Raw genomic sequence first — 16,252 nt, forward strand, 5'->3', positions numbered from 1 at the left:
TTTATGCCACTGATCTCTGTGATAATGAAAAATAACCACCAGCTAAAGATCTTTCACAATTAATTACGACCAACAGAGCGAGACTTATAGTCCCCTGCCTGCTCATTGGTTTAAACCTCCAGCCCCTATGGCACTATAGGATACAGTACTGACCTAGAGCATGGTAGTTTAAACCAATGAGTAAACCAGGGGACTAAGAGACTTAAGGCCCGTACACACAATAGGAAAATCTGTAGGGAAAATTCGTCCGACGACCGATCTGCCGATTTTCGGATTGTTAGTATGGTGCTTTCGACAGCCAACTCTGACTTTTCGGCTGACAAAATCCTGATGAGCAGGCTATATAATTTTTGTCGTCCGTCAAAACAACGCCTGATTTTCATCTCTTTGGTACAGATTTCGATGGAAAAAAATATTAAGAGCAAAACTAGGCATGCTCAGAGACGAAAGAACACATACAAAACAATCCAACACATGACATCACTTCTGAAATAGAATTCTGTCGTACGGGAAAATTCATATGAAAATAACCTCTTCACTTTCCACATCAGACTAGCATGCCACAAAAAACGGACGACAGATCGTTCGATAATCTGATCGTGTGTACGGGGCTTTTCACTATCTGCTTCACTGAGTGATTTGAAACACCAGCCCCTACGTCAATACTGTGTCATGAGTGATTTTGGGACAAGCAGGAGGAACCACAGAGAGCAGCGTGGGATCAGAAAATGAACACTCTCAGAAGTGCCAGGTTCTGCAGGATCTTCAGCCCGCAGTCTTTCTTCACTGCTGCAGAGATCACTGGCATGGGCAGTTGAAGAGGGAAATATTCCTTGACTTGTTTTCAGTGAAGCCTTTACTGTATGTGAGCATTGATGATAGTGATGCATCCATTTAAAGTGGAACTTCACACTCTCAATCAACATTGACTATTTGAAATCCTTATGCTGTTAACATTAGTAAATAGATAGGAAAATATATTATATTTACTTGTTTTGAACTTTTTTTTTTAGATTTGTACTGTTACTTTCTGGTTTCTACCTAGGCAAATAATGTCATACATCCCAGGAGTCTTCAGGAGGGGAAGGGAGTTTTTCTTATCTAAACACACCCTCCTGGTCTGCATGCTTGAGCTAAGGGAAGATGGATCCCATGAAGTAAATGCTACATAAATCATCTGCCTATACTCAAGATGGCCATGGCCATGGCCGGAAATGCTAGAGGGTGTTTTTTTTGGATGATTTCTTAGCAAAATAAAGCATGGAGACATGGATGGATGGGCGGGGTGTTTGCTTTGATAATGAAAATTTAATTCAATAGCGTTTTTGGTTTGTGGTTCTCAAATGTGATGTAGTTCTGCTTTAAATGTGCTTTTGAGCTGTATTGATTCAGACTTAAAAGTGTGAATTTCTGTAAGACCAACAGTGTTTTCTGACAGTGTGTCACATACATTTTTAATCTAATGCTTATGTCTATCAAAAGCATTGAAGTGTAATAGGACAAGCATAAGTCTGAGGAACACGGCGACCACACATGCAAGAATTATAGGAATAAATTCAGAAAGCACCGCGGTGTGTAATAGGCTAAAAAAAAGATAAATAAATAAGTTAGAAATGCAGAATCTTTACCGCTATAAATCTTCACAGGTATGCACATTTTTTAAAAGTGTATGTCTGTGAAAAAAGAAGAGAACATATTCAGTACATCTCTGCAAAACATGCACATTTTCCTATGTTATATCTCTTTAAAAACACTGCACATGCTGAAATATACCTGTTGATCTGCCAGAAATCTAGTGAGCTCCTAATTTCAACCAGTGTTACTACATAGTTATAGTTAATATGGTTAAAAAAAAAACTAAAATCCATCCAGAACAACCTACAGAGGAAACCTTTACACATATACACACACGGAAAACCTCCATATACGCTATCCGGAACAGTTGATCCGGATGAAGGCAAAAATCCCCAAATAAAGCATGATCAAATTTGCTGCAATGGGGGGAGAATTATTTCCTGATCCCCCAAGAGACAATTGGATATTCCGTGGATCAACTTTACCTATGAATATCTAAATAAATATCTGCTGCACTTTCAGAACCAGCTTTTGAGGGAGTCTGTTCCACATTGTCACAGCTCTTACTGTGAAGAAGTCTTTCCGTATTTGAAGAATAAATCTCTTTTCTTACAGAATTAAAGCATGCCCCTCTGTGAGGACTTAAAACTGAATTACTACACCAAGATCACTAATAGTGCTTTTCTACTGCGTGTACCGGCATGGCTCGACTCGGCTCGATTTGCTTTTCCACTAAAGTAGTAAGTGGGTGGGATTACAATGTAGTTGCACCGCCTCTACTGCTGTGACATCACAAATCCAATGACAAATGTAGTTACAATTCTCTCTGACCAATCAGTGGCTAGTAGTGACGACCAATCAAGAGGCTGTATCCGAAGAATTGTGGGATATCATGTTACATGTCACATTTTGGTATCAGTACGGCACGCTTGGAACCCCAACCGAGGTGGTACTGTTTAAGCGAGCCGTACCGAGCCGTACCATGTAGTGGAAAAGCCCTGCCATACCAAACCGTACCGAACAGTTCAAAGACGTACCATGCCGTACCATGCAGTGGAAAAGCGCCAAAGCGAGCCATACCGAGCCGTACCATGCAGTGGAAAAGCGCCAAAGCGAGCCATACCGAGCCGTACCATGCAGTGGAAAAGAGCCATAAATGGACCACCTTTGTTTTATATACAGTACATGGTGATCATATCCCCCCTGAATCTCCTCTTCTCAAAAGAGAATAAATTCAGTTCCTCTAATCTTTTCTCATAGCATTCTCTGTACTTTCTCCAATTGCTCTATATCCTTTTTGTGAACTGGTGCCCAAAACTGAACTGCATATTCCAGATGAGATCTTACTAATGATTTCTACAGGGGCAAAATTATATCTCTCTCTCTGCAGTCCTTAATACAAAAAAGAAGGATTTTGCTTGCTTTGGAAACCATTCTTTCTCCACCATTGACTCCCCCAGTTGTACTCTCCCTAGAATGTATGCATACCTTTACATATTTCAACATTAAACGTAATTTGCCACATAGTTGGTCAATTACACAGTGCATTGAGGTCTGTTTGTAATCTGGAGACATCCTGTAAGTATGTTATTCCACTGCATAGCTTGGTGTCATCTGCAAAGACAGAAATGGTACTTTTTATCCCAGACCCTATATCATTTATAAACGTATTAAAAAGTAAGGGTCCCAACAGTGAACCTTGGGGTACACCACTAATAACCTGAGACCATTCGGAGTACGAATTAATAACTTCAAATCTTTTAATACATTTTTAGTCATTTTTTTATCCATTTATAATCTGATTTTTTCAAGCCAGTAGACCTTACCTTACACCTGCCCTGCTCTCATTTGGGGAGTGAAAATAAGCTGAGGGTGAGTGGAGTAGGCAGAAGCAGAGGCAGCCAGGAACCTGCTGGTGAAGGAGAAGAGGCAGCCGGTGGACACTGAAGGTATACCGTCCAACTGTCCCCTGGTAAGGAATCCTGCAGCCCTGCACCTTTTAGCTTGTCACACAAAGGTAGAGGCTTCTGTGTGACAGCTTTTGTGTGCGAGCGCCAGGCACCCAGGGCATATGCCCCACATTTTCCGGTGGGTACCCAGGGTCCCGGCTCCGTGACCGCCCACATTGTTTTGTTTGTTCTGGTCGGAGGCGGCTTCTTTCGCCCCCCGTCAGAACTGTAGCATGGAGCTGAGTGAAGTGCTGTTAAACTCCTCCTCGGCTCTGTGCAACAGTCCTAACAGTTGGAGCTGTCAGCAGCACTGTGCTGAAGAAAAGAAAAAACAGCACAGTGCTGGCTGCATTCTGTATTTCTAAGAGTTGAGAGAGCTGGGGGGAGGCATTGGTGAGAGAGCTGGGGGGGGGGCATTAGTGAGATAGCTGGGGAGGCATTGGTGAGAGAGCAGGGGTGCATTGGTGAGAGAGCTGGGGGGACATTGGTGAGAGAGCTGGGTGGGGTATTGGTGAGAGAGGTGGGGGCGGCATTGGTGGGAGAGTTGGGGGGGCATTAGTGAGAGAACTGGGGGGGCATTAGTGAGAGAACTGGGGGGGCAGTAGTGAAAGAGAGTTGGAGGGCAGCAGTAGTGAGAGAGCTGGGAGGCATTTGCAAGAGGTGAGAGAGCAGGGGGGCATTTGTGACAGATGAGAGTTGGGGGGCATTTGTGACCTCTGGGGGGGCATTTGTAAGAGGTAAGAGTGGGGGGCATTTGTGAGAGCTGGAAGGAATTTGTGAGTGGTGAGAGAGATGGGGGGGGGCATTTTTGAGAGGTGAGAGAGATGGGGGGCATTTGTGATACCTGGGGGCATTTGTGAGAGCTTGGGGTAATTTAAGAGAGCTTGGGGACATTTGTGAGAGGTGAGAGGGCTGGGGGGGATTTGTGGGAGTTGAGGGGTTATTTGTGAAAGCTGAGGGGGTATTTGTGAGATTTGGGGGGCATTTATGAGAAGTGAGAGAGAGCTGGGGGGGCAATTGTAAGACCTGGGGGTATTTGAGAGAGGTGAGAGAGCTGGGGGCATTTATTAAAGATGAAAAAGCTGGGGGACATTTGTAAGAGGGGAAAGAACTAGGGGGCATTTGTGGGAGGCGAGAGAGCTGGGGGGCATTTGTGAGAGATGAGAGAGCTGGGGGGCATTTGTAAGAGGTGAGAGGACTGGTGGGCATTTTTGAGCACTAGCGGGGCATTTGTGAAAGGTGAGAGAGCTAGGGGGAATTTGTGAGAGGCGAAAGAGCTGGGGGGCATTTGTGAGAGGTGAGAGAACTGGGGCCCATTTGTTAGAGCTGGGGGGGGGCATTTGTGAGAGGTTAGAGCGCTCAGAGGCATTTGTGAAAGGCTGGGGGGCATTTGTTAGAGCTGCAGGGGTATTTGTGAGAGGTGGGAGAGCTTAGGGTTATTTCTGAGAGATGGGGGGATATTTGTAAAATGTGAGAGAGCTGGGAGGCATTTGTGAGAGCAGGGGGCATTTGTGAGAGATTTGGAGATATGCCAATATTATCCCCATTATGGACATGACCTCCCCCATGCTCCTATCATGTACCTGGTAGCAGAGCCTGAAATGATGAGGAAGGCCTCTCTTATTCTTCTGACTCGGGGGCCCCTGAAAAAGTGAACAGAAGACGCAGGAGTGCACAGTGGCCTCAAGAGCCTGTAGGTCTTGAAATTAGCAAAGCAGGTATTCACGCCAGGCAGGGGAGTCGTCAGTAGTCTTTAGTGAAGCAGGCAGGCTGGTAGACAGCTGGTGGGGGGGGGGGAGACTGAAGCAGACTGGGACTGGCAACAGCGGGCAGGTGAGGAAAGGACTGGTAGTAGACTGTAGGACAGCAGGATGTGTCAGGTAAGCCGGGTCATACAGTGGCAGGAGGGATGAGGTGCAGAGGAGCAGGCAGGAGCATGGTCTGGGTACAAGCCGGGTCAGGAGCCAATCAGTGGAAGAGAAGCCAAAGGAGCAGACAGAAACGGAGGTCAAGGACAATTCGGGGTCGATGCAGGTGGAGTTCAGAGAATGGTCAGGCAACCTGGCTCAGCAATTAGGATCAGGATACAGAATCACAGAGTCACAGGATACACAGAAGGCTGAAAGACAAAACAGCACTGAACCAGAGCACTGACACAGTTTAAATAGTCCATTTGGCGCCAACATCTGTCAGCTGTGCGCATGAGCAAGCTTATGAACACGTGTATGCGCACTTGTGCGCGCACCTCTGCTAGTGCCCATATGCAAATGCCTGCATGTATGAGAGGGAACATGAATTAGCCTGTAAAGAGGCACAGAATTCCGCCTAGAAGAACCATGTTGTCTATTGGCATGCCCTTCCTGACAGCTTCTTTGTATTCACAGAGCTGAAGAAGGCATGTATAAATTTGCCTTCTCTTTGTCTCTAGTCATCCATTCCAGATTATTTTGTAAAGGGCCTACATGCTCAGACCTGACCTTTTTACTATTAATATATTTAAAGATTATTTGGGGGTTTGTCCTACTATCTTTTGCAATCTGTCGTTTGTTTTAAATTCTTGCGGCCTTGAATTCCTTTTTACATATTCTGTTATATTCTTTGTAATGTTTAAATGATGATAGTGTTACTTCATGTTTATATTTATTTATTTATTTTTTATTTATTTATTTCAGGTACTTATATAGCGCTGTCAATTTACGCAGCGCTTTACATATACATTGTACATTCACATCAGTTTTTTTAAAAGCTATTATAACTTAGAGCAAACATTAAATGAAAATCGTATTATGGTCACTACTACCCAGATGTTCTTTTATATGAACATTTGCAATAAGCTTTCCATGGTTTGAGATTTCCAGGTCCAGCAGAGCATCATTCCTAGTTGGGGCCTCTATGAACTGTCCCATAAAATTTTCTTTAATAGGTTTACAAATGTTTGGCTTTTAACTGTTCCAGCAGTGCCATTACTTACTACCTTGAAATTACAATTTCAAGGTAGATATAATTCGCCATTATCATCACTGTGCCAGCCTTTGCAGCCCTTTTTATCTGTGCAAGAAGGTGAGTCTCCACCTCCTCATTAATAATGGGTGACCTATAATAAACTCCAAAATTAACTTTATAGTACGCACACCCATATGAAGTTACACCAATAATCACACTCTCCATCAACTATGTCCTCTTTCACACTCACTTCTCACATAGAGACAGACACAACCACCTTTCCGTTTTACCCTGTCTCTCCGAAAGGAGCATAGCCAGGAATATTAATAGCCTAATTATGTGAAGAATGAAGCCAAGAATTAAATCATAGTTCTCTTTGTGTGCCAAAGCTTCCAACTCACCTATTCTGCTTGGCAGCCTTCTGGCATTGGTGAACAAACAGTTGAATTCATTGTCACATGTTGCACATGTATTTTGCTTGTTTCTTTTGTAGTACAAATAGTACCATTTCCAATGGTTGTTTGTAACATGGGAACCTTCTTATCACCTTCCAAAGCCCTCCGCCTATCTTCTCCCAATCCACCCACACTTAGAGACTGACCCCTGTCTGACCTGTGCCCCATTTTATTCTAATTCACACTCTCTCTTCAATCCTAGTTTAAATACTCTTTCCACCTTCCCATAAACCTCTTCCCTAGCACAGCAGACCCCATTAAATTTAGGTTCAAACCATATTTAGCATATAGGTTGTACCCCAAAAAAAAAGTCAGCTCAGTACTCTAGAAACCAAAATCCTTCCCTCTTGCACCAGGTCTTTAGCCATGCATCCAGTTCTCTAAGCTCCCTCTGTCTTTTCTGTGTTGCACATGGAACAAGGCAGTGTTTTAGAGAATATCACCTTAGAGGTCCTTCCCTCAAACTTGCAGTCTAGTTCCTTGAATGGATTCTTAAGGAACCTCCTCCTTCCATGTATTCTGTCATTGGTTCCAACATGGACCAAAACAGCTGGATTATGCCCAGCCCCTCCCAGTAATTTATCAACCCGGTCCACCACATACTAAACCCTGGCACCAAGGAGACAGCAAACCATTTGGCTATGGTGATCCTGGCAACAAATTATTCTATCTGCCCTTCTGATTATAGAATCCCCTTTTATCACCCACTGTCTAGGGCAGTAATGGCGAACTTGGCAGCCCAAATGTTTTGGGACTATATTTCCCATAATGCTCAACTATACTACAGAGTGCATGAGCATCATGGGTAATGTAGTTCCAAAACATCTGGGGTGCCAAGGTACGCCATCACTGGTCTAGGGCTTTCTGCACTACTCTTACCACCCCACTAGATGGGCTGCTCTCCTGGCTGTTAGGGGTAGCAGTGAAATCTAGGGCTGCCAACTCTGAGTTTGCCACACCCACATCTTCACCCAACTTGGCAAATTTGTTTGGGTGCTCAAACGTAGGGCTGGCCTTCCTTTTCCACTACCACTCTCTCTGACTAAAGTTACCCATCTTCCTACCTGATAATCCTGACTTACCCCTCCACCCTTCACATGAACCTCATTGACCCCCTGCTCAATGAGCAGAAGATCCCATTCAAAGTCATCAGTTCTTCCCAGTATTGCAATTTGCTCCTCCAGATCTCTAATGTGTGCTTCCAGAAGGGCAACCCGCTCACATCTGTCCCAGCTGTATTTATCCTGGAGCTGTTGATCCTTTACTGTATACATGCAGCGCAATGCGTACTGCACAAAACCTTCAATCTTGCTGGCTCTCATTATCCCATCCTATAACAAAGCTCATATCAATATTTAATGTTACTTACGGGAAATGTCAGATATTACTTACAGGTTAGAAAACTCCTGTTTCAATCTCATGTTTTTAACTTACCACTTACTAATTTGTCAAAGTTCCAGCAAACAAAATGTGGGCAAGCTCAACCCAGGTTCACACTAGGGCCCATTTGAAATTGTGCAAGTTCAGCTGAACTCGCACGATTTCAAGCCGACATTTCAGGCCATCTTCAGGGGCAATTTCAAAGACATCTGTGTGGGTTCCTGCACAGATGTCTATGGAAATCGACCCCCCCCCCCCACCCCCAAATTGCCAAAAGTAGTACAGAAACTACTTCTGGGAATCGGCGCGGCCCCGCAAAGTTGGCGTTGCACCGATTAAGGCAGTGCCATTGTCGGCAATGTCAAATCGCATGTCAAATCCGACCATCGTGAAAGTGGGCTCAAAGTGAGTTCTAAAGAAAGTTATATACTACAAGTAGCACTTGTGAACAATTAACCACTCCTCCTAATTAGCAGACTGAAGTAAGTAAAGGAAAAAAAATGCTATCTAACCACTTCTGGACCGGAAGGATTTTGCGATTCAGCACTGCGTTACTTTAACGGACAATTGTGCAGGTGTGTGACCCTGTACCTAAATAAAATGTATGTCTTTTTTTCCCACAAATAGAGCTTTCTTTTGGTGGTATTTGATCACCTGCGCAATATTTTTTTTTTTTGCGCTATAAACAAAAAAAAAAGCGACAATTCTGAAAAAATATATATTTTTCTCTTTCTACTATATAACATTCCAAAAAAAAAAAAATTAAAAATCTATTTTTTTTGAACATTTTAGGCCAATTTGTTTTCTACTACATATTTCTGGTAAAATAAATCGCAATAAGCGTATTTTGATTGGTTTGCACAAAAGTTATCGCGTCTTCTAACTACAGGAAAGATTTATGTAATTTTTATTTTATTTTATTTTATTTTTTCTGCGACATTGCGGCGGACAGATCGGACCCCTAACTGATATTTTTGACACTTTTAGGGGGACCAGTGACATTACTACAGTAATCAGTGCTAAAAATATGCACTGTTACTGAAATAATGACATTGGCAGGGAAGGGGTTAACACAGTGGGTGATCAAGGGGTTAAATGTAAGCCTGTTTACAATAGCTGACCATCCTTCTCTCTCAGCGGGGAATGATCGCGGGTGTCAGGCAGCAATCGGAGCCGCTGTCCCCATGCATCAGAGTCCCCACTGCTGAGTGGAGCAGGAGCATGCCACCGCCAGCGCGCGCTCACCCCCTAGCAGCAGGCACGCGACCGACGTAGGGCTACGTCGGTTCGCACAGGAGGGGCTGCCTGCCGCAGAATATCCGTGGCAGGCGGTCCAGAAGAAGTTACAAAGTGACAGAAAAGGTGTTTTAAAAAAAGCTGCAAGCAAAAGATCCCAAAGAAGAAAATAAAATAATTGCAACAACCAGCAATAAAAATTGCAGCACCTGTTTTCCAATATATTCAACTTCTAGCTAGTAAAATGTGGCAATGTACTTGTAGCTCTATCAAGTTTTCCTTTGCTAGAATACAGAACATTCAGCCTCATCATAACCTCAGAAAGGGCTATTTTTAAGTTAAGAATACATACTTGAATTGAATATATTTTTTAAACCAGGAATCACTTTAACCACTTGAAGACCGAACTGTTTCACCACCTTCCAGTGTGGGCAGTTTTTCAGTTTGCTGCGCTGTCACATTTGAAATGAAAATTACTCTACACTGTTCCCAAATGAGTTTTATATAATTTATTTAGACAAAAAAAGCTTTCTTTTGGTGGAATTTAATCATCACTGGGTTTTTAGTTACTTTTTGTTGTAAAAAGGATTCAAAACTTTTTCTTAGTTTCTGTTATAAGACATTGCAAATAAATAATCTTTCTTTATCAATTTGGGCCAAAGTGAATTCTGCTACATTTCTTTAGGGAAAACATACAGCAAATCAGTTTATATTAGTTAGTCTGTGTGAAAGTTACAAAGTTTACAATCTATGGTATAAAAAAAAAATGTATCAATATGGATGTACTGCCTACCTCATTTATTAAAATGGCGGGACAGTGCAAATACCCCCCCAAAAAGACCCCTTTTTGGAAAGCGGACAGTCCATGTCAGTGGCGAAGCTAGACATTCTTTCATGCGGGGCAAAGACTCAGTTTGGCACCCCCCTCCAGGGTTTAGGGGTGCTCTACATACAGAGTGCAGGGTTTAGGGGTGCCTATGTACAGAGTGCACGGTTTAGGGGTATGCTACATACAGAATGAAGGGTTTAGGAGTGCCTATGTACAGGGTGCAGGGATTAGGGGTGCACTACATATAGAGTGCAATGTTCAAGTGTGTGCTGCATACAGAGTGCAGGGTTTAGGGGTGCACTATGTACAGAGTGCAGGGTTCAGGGTGTGCTTTGTACAGAGTGCAGGGTTTAGGGGTGAGCTACATACAGAGTGCAGGGTTTAGGGGTGCAATACATACAGAGTGCATGGTTTAGGGGTGCAGTACAAAATACAGGGTTTAGGGGTGTGCTACATACAGAGTGCAGGGTTTAGGGGTGCGCTATTTACATATTGCAGGGTTCAGGGGTGCACTGTGTACAGAGTGCAGAGTTGAGGGGTGTTCTGTGTACAGAGTGCAGGGTTTAGGGGTACAGTACATACACGGGGCAGAGTTTAGGGGTGGGCTGTGTGCAGAGTGCAGGGTTTAGGGGGTGAACTATGTACAGAGTGCAGAGTTTAGGGGTGCAATACATCCAGAGTGCAGGGTTTAGGTGTGCACTGTGTACAGAGTGCAGGGTTCAGTGGTGTTCTGTCTACAGAGTGCAGGGTCTGGGGTTGCAGTACATACAGAGTGCAGGCTTTAGGGGTGTGTTATGTACAGAGTGCAGAGTTTAGGGGTGCAGTACATACAGAGTGCAGGGTTTAGGGGTGCAGTACAGAGTGCAGAGTTTAGGAGTGTGCTACGTACAGAGTGCAGAGTTTAGGGGTGTGCTATGTACAGATTGCAGGCTCCAGGGGTGCACTGTGTACAGAGTGCAGGGTTTAGGGATATGCTGTGTACAGAGTGCGGAGTTTAGGGGAGCACTACTTACAGATTGCAGAGTTCAGGAGGTGAGCTACATACAGAGTGCAGCGTTTCGGAGTGTGCTGTGTACAGAGTGCAGGATGGAGGAGCCCACTACATACACAGTGCAGAGTTGCAGGGCATGCTGTGTACAGAGTGCAGGGTTTAGGGGTGCATTATGCACAGTGTGCAACGGCTGATACAATAGACAGGCGGGATAAGAAGGAGCTAAATAAGGCAGGAAAACTCAGTCTCAGACTCCCAGGCAATAGTTGTGCAGTCATTTGTCCAGCCCCCTTCCTCCTCTGTGCTCCTCCAGTGCCCCTCCAAGTGCTTCCCTCCTCTCCTTCTGCCGGATAGCTGTACAGTAAGCAGGCGGGCTGAATGAAGGCATAATCTTCAGCATAGAGAGGTTCAGCATGTGATCGATAAAACAGCCACAAAATACTTACAACATAACCCTCCTAGGCACTCATTCTCCTAGTCTTCCCTATCCTGCTCTCCATCTTGAATAGGGAAGACCAGGAGAATGGGTGAGAGGAGAGAAGGAAGCGCTGGGGAAACCAGAGCAGCACGTAGGAGAAAGGGAGTGGAGATCTGAACAAATGAATGCACAGCTAGGCAGTGAGAGAGGAGCTTAGCGATTGGGGGAGACCAGAGGAGTACAGGGGCCAGACAGCTTAATAAGAAGGAACAGGGACAGAAGTGACAGCTGGAGCGGTATACTATGTACCGATCGCTCTATTTTATTCTTGTAGCAGCTAACTGCAGGCTGGCAGGGGGGAGAGGAGGAGGAGAAGAGCTGCTGCAGGAGGATCAGTAGCTCAATGCCGCACCTGGGGCACATGCCCCCTCTGCGCCTCTCTAGTTTCCGCCCTAGTCCAAGGTATTTAGTATAGCACGGTCCCCATAGGGCTTGCTGTGTGATGACTTCTTGGGTCTCCTCTGATTGCCTGCGGACAGTCACTAGGGGACAGTTCACACATTCATCCTTACTCCCAATGGCCCGTTACTCAATAAACAGCACAGGGGTTTTGTTTTTGGTATTTATTTTGGTACTTGGATGGGAGAATAGAATAGTGGGATACTCTAACTTGAACTTTTTACAGTTGATAAGGACAACTGTCACTTGGCCTCACCAGGTTGCTTGTGGAAGCAGTCACACTGCTTTAACCATACCGCCACTTTTATGGAAGGGGTTAAGTCTTCTTATTCTCTCCAGCAGCAGACTTGATGCAAGTACATTATCTTCAGGACATTCTCTAGCATCCCCTTGACTGACACCCATTCACTGACTCTTCTAGCTGAAGGGATGGCCCACTCAGGACAGGCCCCATAACACAGATCTGTACTCACTGTATGTAGAATAAGATCCTTTCCAGTGTCTCCCTTCCAGTCAACTCTGCAGGACCTCCGGGTTCAGTTCCTCTCTAACTCTCAGGCCCTCAGGTCGACCACCTGAGGCCACATGGCAACTTCTGCAGATACAATTAAAATTGTATTTTTTTTTGCACAAAGTTGTCAATTAATAAGATATTTCTAACACACAGCATATGAATACTTAGAATTACACCTCAAAATGCATTCTGCCACTTCTTTTCGGTATGGGGATACCACATGTTTGAGATTTTATCACAGCCTAGCCACAAAGAGGGGCTCAAAATACAATGAGCACTTTTAGGCATTCTAGGGAGATTAATTACACATCTAATTTCCTAACTACTAATCAGATTTATTTTTTGAGGCCCTTGAGTGCCAGGACAGTAGAAACACCTATAAAATGACAACATTTTGGAAAGCAAATGCCAGAAGCAACTTCTAAGAGGCATGGTGAGTCTTTTGAAGATCTCTTTTTCCTTTGCTAAAAGGTTTTTGAAAATGCTGAGTGAAAATGAAGATTTTACAAGTCCATTGGACAAAAGTCAATCTCGCAATTGGTTACATGGATGGAAATGTATCCAGTTCCTTCTGAACCAGCTGAATTTTGATCCATCTATTATTAGTTTTAGGGACAAGACATATAAGGGGAAAAGGTCATAGAGATTGGACAACTATTTACCTTCCAAAACATGAATCACCAATCCACCTAACAGCTGAATATCCACTCTGCTTGATGGTAGCCGACAATCTGCCCAAAGACCGCACTCCTGACATCACGTCCGGGTTACCCGGATGGGAACAGCACCATTTTTAAAAACTAAAAAGCATTCAAAAACACAGATCTTGATGTTTTGAATGCTTTTAAGTGCAGAAGATGGATTTGGGGTCTCATTGACCCCAGATCCCTCCATAAAGAATATGTTTACATTCCTTGTGACAGCGACTAAATGGGAATACATTTTTTTCTAAAACAACAGTGTAAAAAAAAACAAATAAAAAAAAAAATGTAATATAAAAAAATTAAAGTGCCTCTCTCCCCCCCGCAAAGGTGAACTCATGTTTCGGTCCTGCACGCACGTAAACATCGATTGTCCGACACATATGAGGTATCATAACGAACGTCAAATCATGGGCAGAAATTCTAGCACCAGACCTCCTCTGTAAAATCTAAAGTGGTAACCTGTAAAGGCTTTTAAAGCGTCGCCCATCGATAGTAAAATGTATTTTGTTATAAATAGATAAATTCATAACATTTGGGGGCTCTACGTAATTTTCTAGCAAATAAAAACTGATTGTTACATGTGAACAAAAAGTGCCAAAAAAAAGCTTGGTCCTTAAAGCGGAGCTCCACCCGCTCTGCTTGTCTGCCTCCTTCCCCCCTCTACTGCCACATTTGAACTGAGCCTGAAGTTCCGCCTCCCCTCCTTCCCCGCAGTCTTCTAGGACACTTCACAGGTCCCAGAAGACTGTGGTCCATTCACAAAGTACAGCGTACTTTGCGCATGCGCAGTAGAAAACCGGTTGTGAAGCCACGAGGCTTCACTGACGGTTTCACTCAGTCAAGATGGCGATGACAGCACCGTTTGAAGAATCGGCTTGGGTGAGGACACCACTGGATGCCTTGACAGGTAGGGGCCCTAATATTAACAGACAGCAGCTATAACATTTTTAGCTGCTAACTTTTTTTTTTTTGGGGAGGAGCCTAGAGCTCCTCTTTAACTGGTTAAAATTCGGTAAAAGCCAGATATTATTGCACATGCATTTAGGGGGATTTAGATGCATTTGAGCATTAATACATTCCATTGGCCATTCGATAATTCATTCTGGCAATTGGAATGAATTAACAGTCAAACGCTAGAGACGTCTGGCCTTTAGTCATGTTTAGATGAGTTTAGGCATGTCTAGTGTATTTTCTGCTCTTCAGCTCCTCTCCTTAATGCACCTTTGTTTGTTTTTTTAGCCTAAACACTCCTCTTCTATTATGCCTGTAAATGCCTGGGTGTATGGACACATAGGGGTTGATACACTAAAGGCAAATAGACTGTACACTTTGCAAAGTTTGAACAGTAGCTCCAGAGCTCAGTAAAGCTCTGCTGACTTCCCTCATTCAATCATGTGCAAGCAAAAATTACATTTCTTCTTTTTTTTTTCCTTCCTTGCACGTTATTGGGTTTACCCAAAAAAAAAAGTTTAAAGTGAAGCTTTACCTTGATTTACTAAGCACTGGAGCAACTGCGCTTGCAAAATGCAACTGCAGTCTATTTGCATTTAGTAAATCAACCCCATAGAGTTGCTTTTACAGGCTGAAATAAAAATAAAAAAATGCCTGTTTAATAGTGTGCATGAGGCCTAAAGCTTAAAAACTAACAGAAACTGCTGCTCCCAGGAGGTCACTCATCCAAGTACTAGTCTTCAAAATCAGATGAGGGCAATGTGACCATAGGCACTTTATTAAAGTTGCACAATATTTTTATACCTGGGAACAGAGAGCCCTTATATGTTGTTAAACATAAAAACACAAACCAAGAGGAAAAGCTGCCATTTTTTTAGACAGATTTTTAAAACCAAAGAAGTGTGTAGGCAAAGGATACCCCTGTCATGTCCCCCAGTTATGTGGCCTATGAAGAATTAATAAGCAAAATATTATTGGCAAAACCCAAAAGTCCTTCTTTTATCACAGTTTTATTTTTACTGGCTTTTTAAAGGGGAACTTCACCCCCCCCCCCCCCCATGTATTTGTTTTTTTAACCTATGCTGACCTGATGCTGAGTTGGGCACAATTTAGGTACTCACCCGCCCAGAGGATTTAGCATTGTCCTGTTGAGATCCACTTCTCTGCTGCCATCACTCAGGTTCCAAGCTGCCATTTTTTCTGTGACCTTATCAGGAGGCAACTGTCTCTTTTGGGTTCAGACAGCAGCCTCCTGTTGAAGTGCAACTAGGCCCACCCTCTTCTACTTTTATGAATGGAAGATTATGCCTCCTGGGATATGTGATGTGCAAAACCCTGGAGGCACCAGGAGCACTGAATGTCATTCTTCTAGGTGAGATTGGGGGGGGGGGGGGGGGGGCAATTGAAACCTGTACAATAAAAAAAAAAAAAAAACTGGTAAGCAAACAAAAAAAAAGAGGGTGAGATATTTATGTAGCGGAGCAGAAAGTGTTGGAGAAAAGAAACATTTTTTTTTTTCAGGATGAAGATTTGCGTTAAACCCATATGTGATAATAATAAGGTTTGTATGAAACCTTTGGTAGTTAAAAATTGCATTTATTATAGAGACCGAAATATTTATCCAAAATGAGGGACAACTAAGAAGGAAAGAGGGATAGAGGGATTTAGTTCCAAAAGAGAGACAGTTCCTCTAAAGGAGGAACAGTTGGGAGGTATGCTGTATGCATGATAATTCATACTCCCAATTAGGCCCATTTTTAATCTAAAACGTTTCCCTTTTAATAAAATGATTCCCCTATCACCCCAATGTCTTAACCATTGATTCAAATGAATCATCTGAAACTGCGA

At 43.5% G+C, this 16,252-nt stretch overlaps 1 protein-coding gene across 1 annotated transcript in view; it reads left to right on the top strand.

Moving 5' to 3' along the window:
- Window positions 1-16,252, top strand: part of VIPR2 (vasoactive intestinal peptide receptor 2) — a 144,878-nt gene that overhangs the window by 17,486 nt on the left and 111,140 nt on the right. The gene's annotated exons all lie outside the window — the stretch shown is intronic.

This window comes from Pelophylax lessonae (genome assembly GCF_965119305.1).
Source record: "Pelophylax lessonae genome assembly, chromosome: 5".
In the NCBI taxonomy this organism is placed as follows: Eukaryota; Metazoa; Chordata; class Amphibia; order Anura; family Ranidae; genus Pelophylax; species Pelophylax lessonae.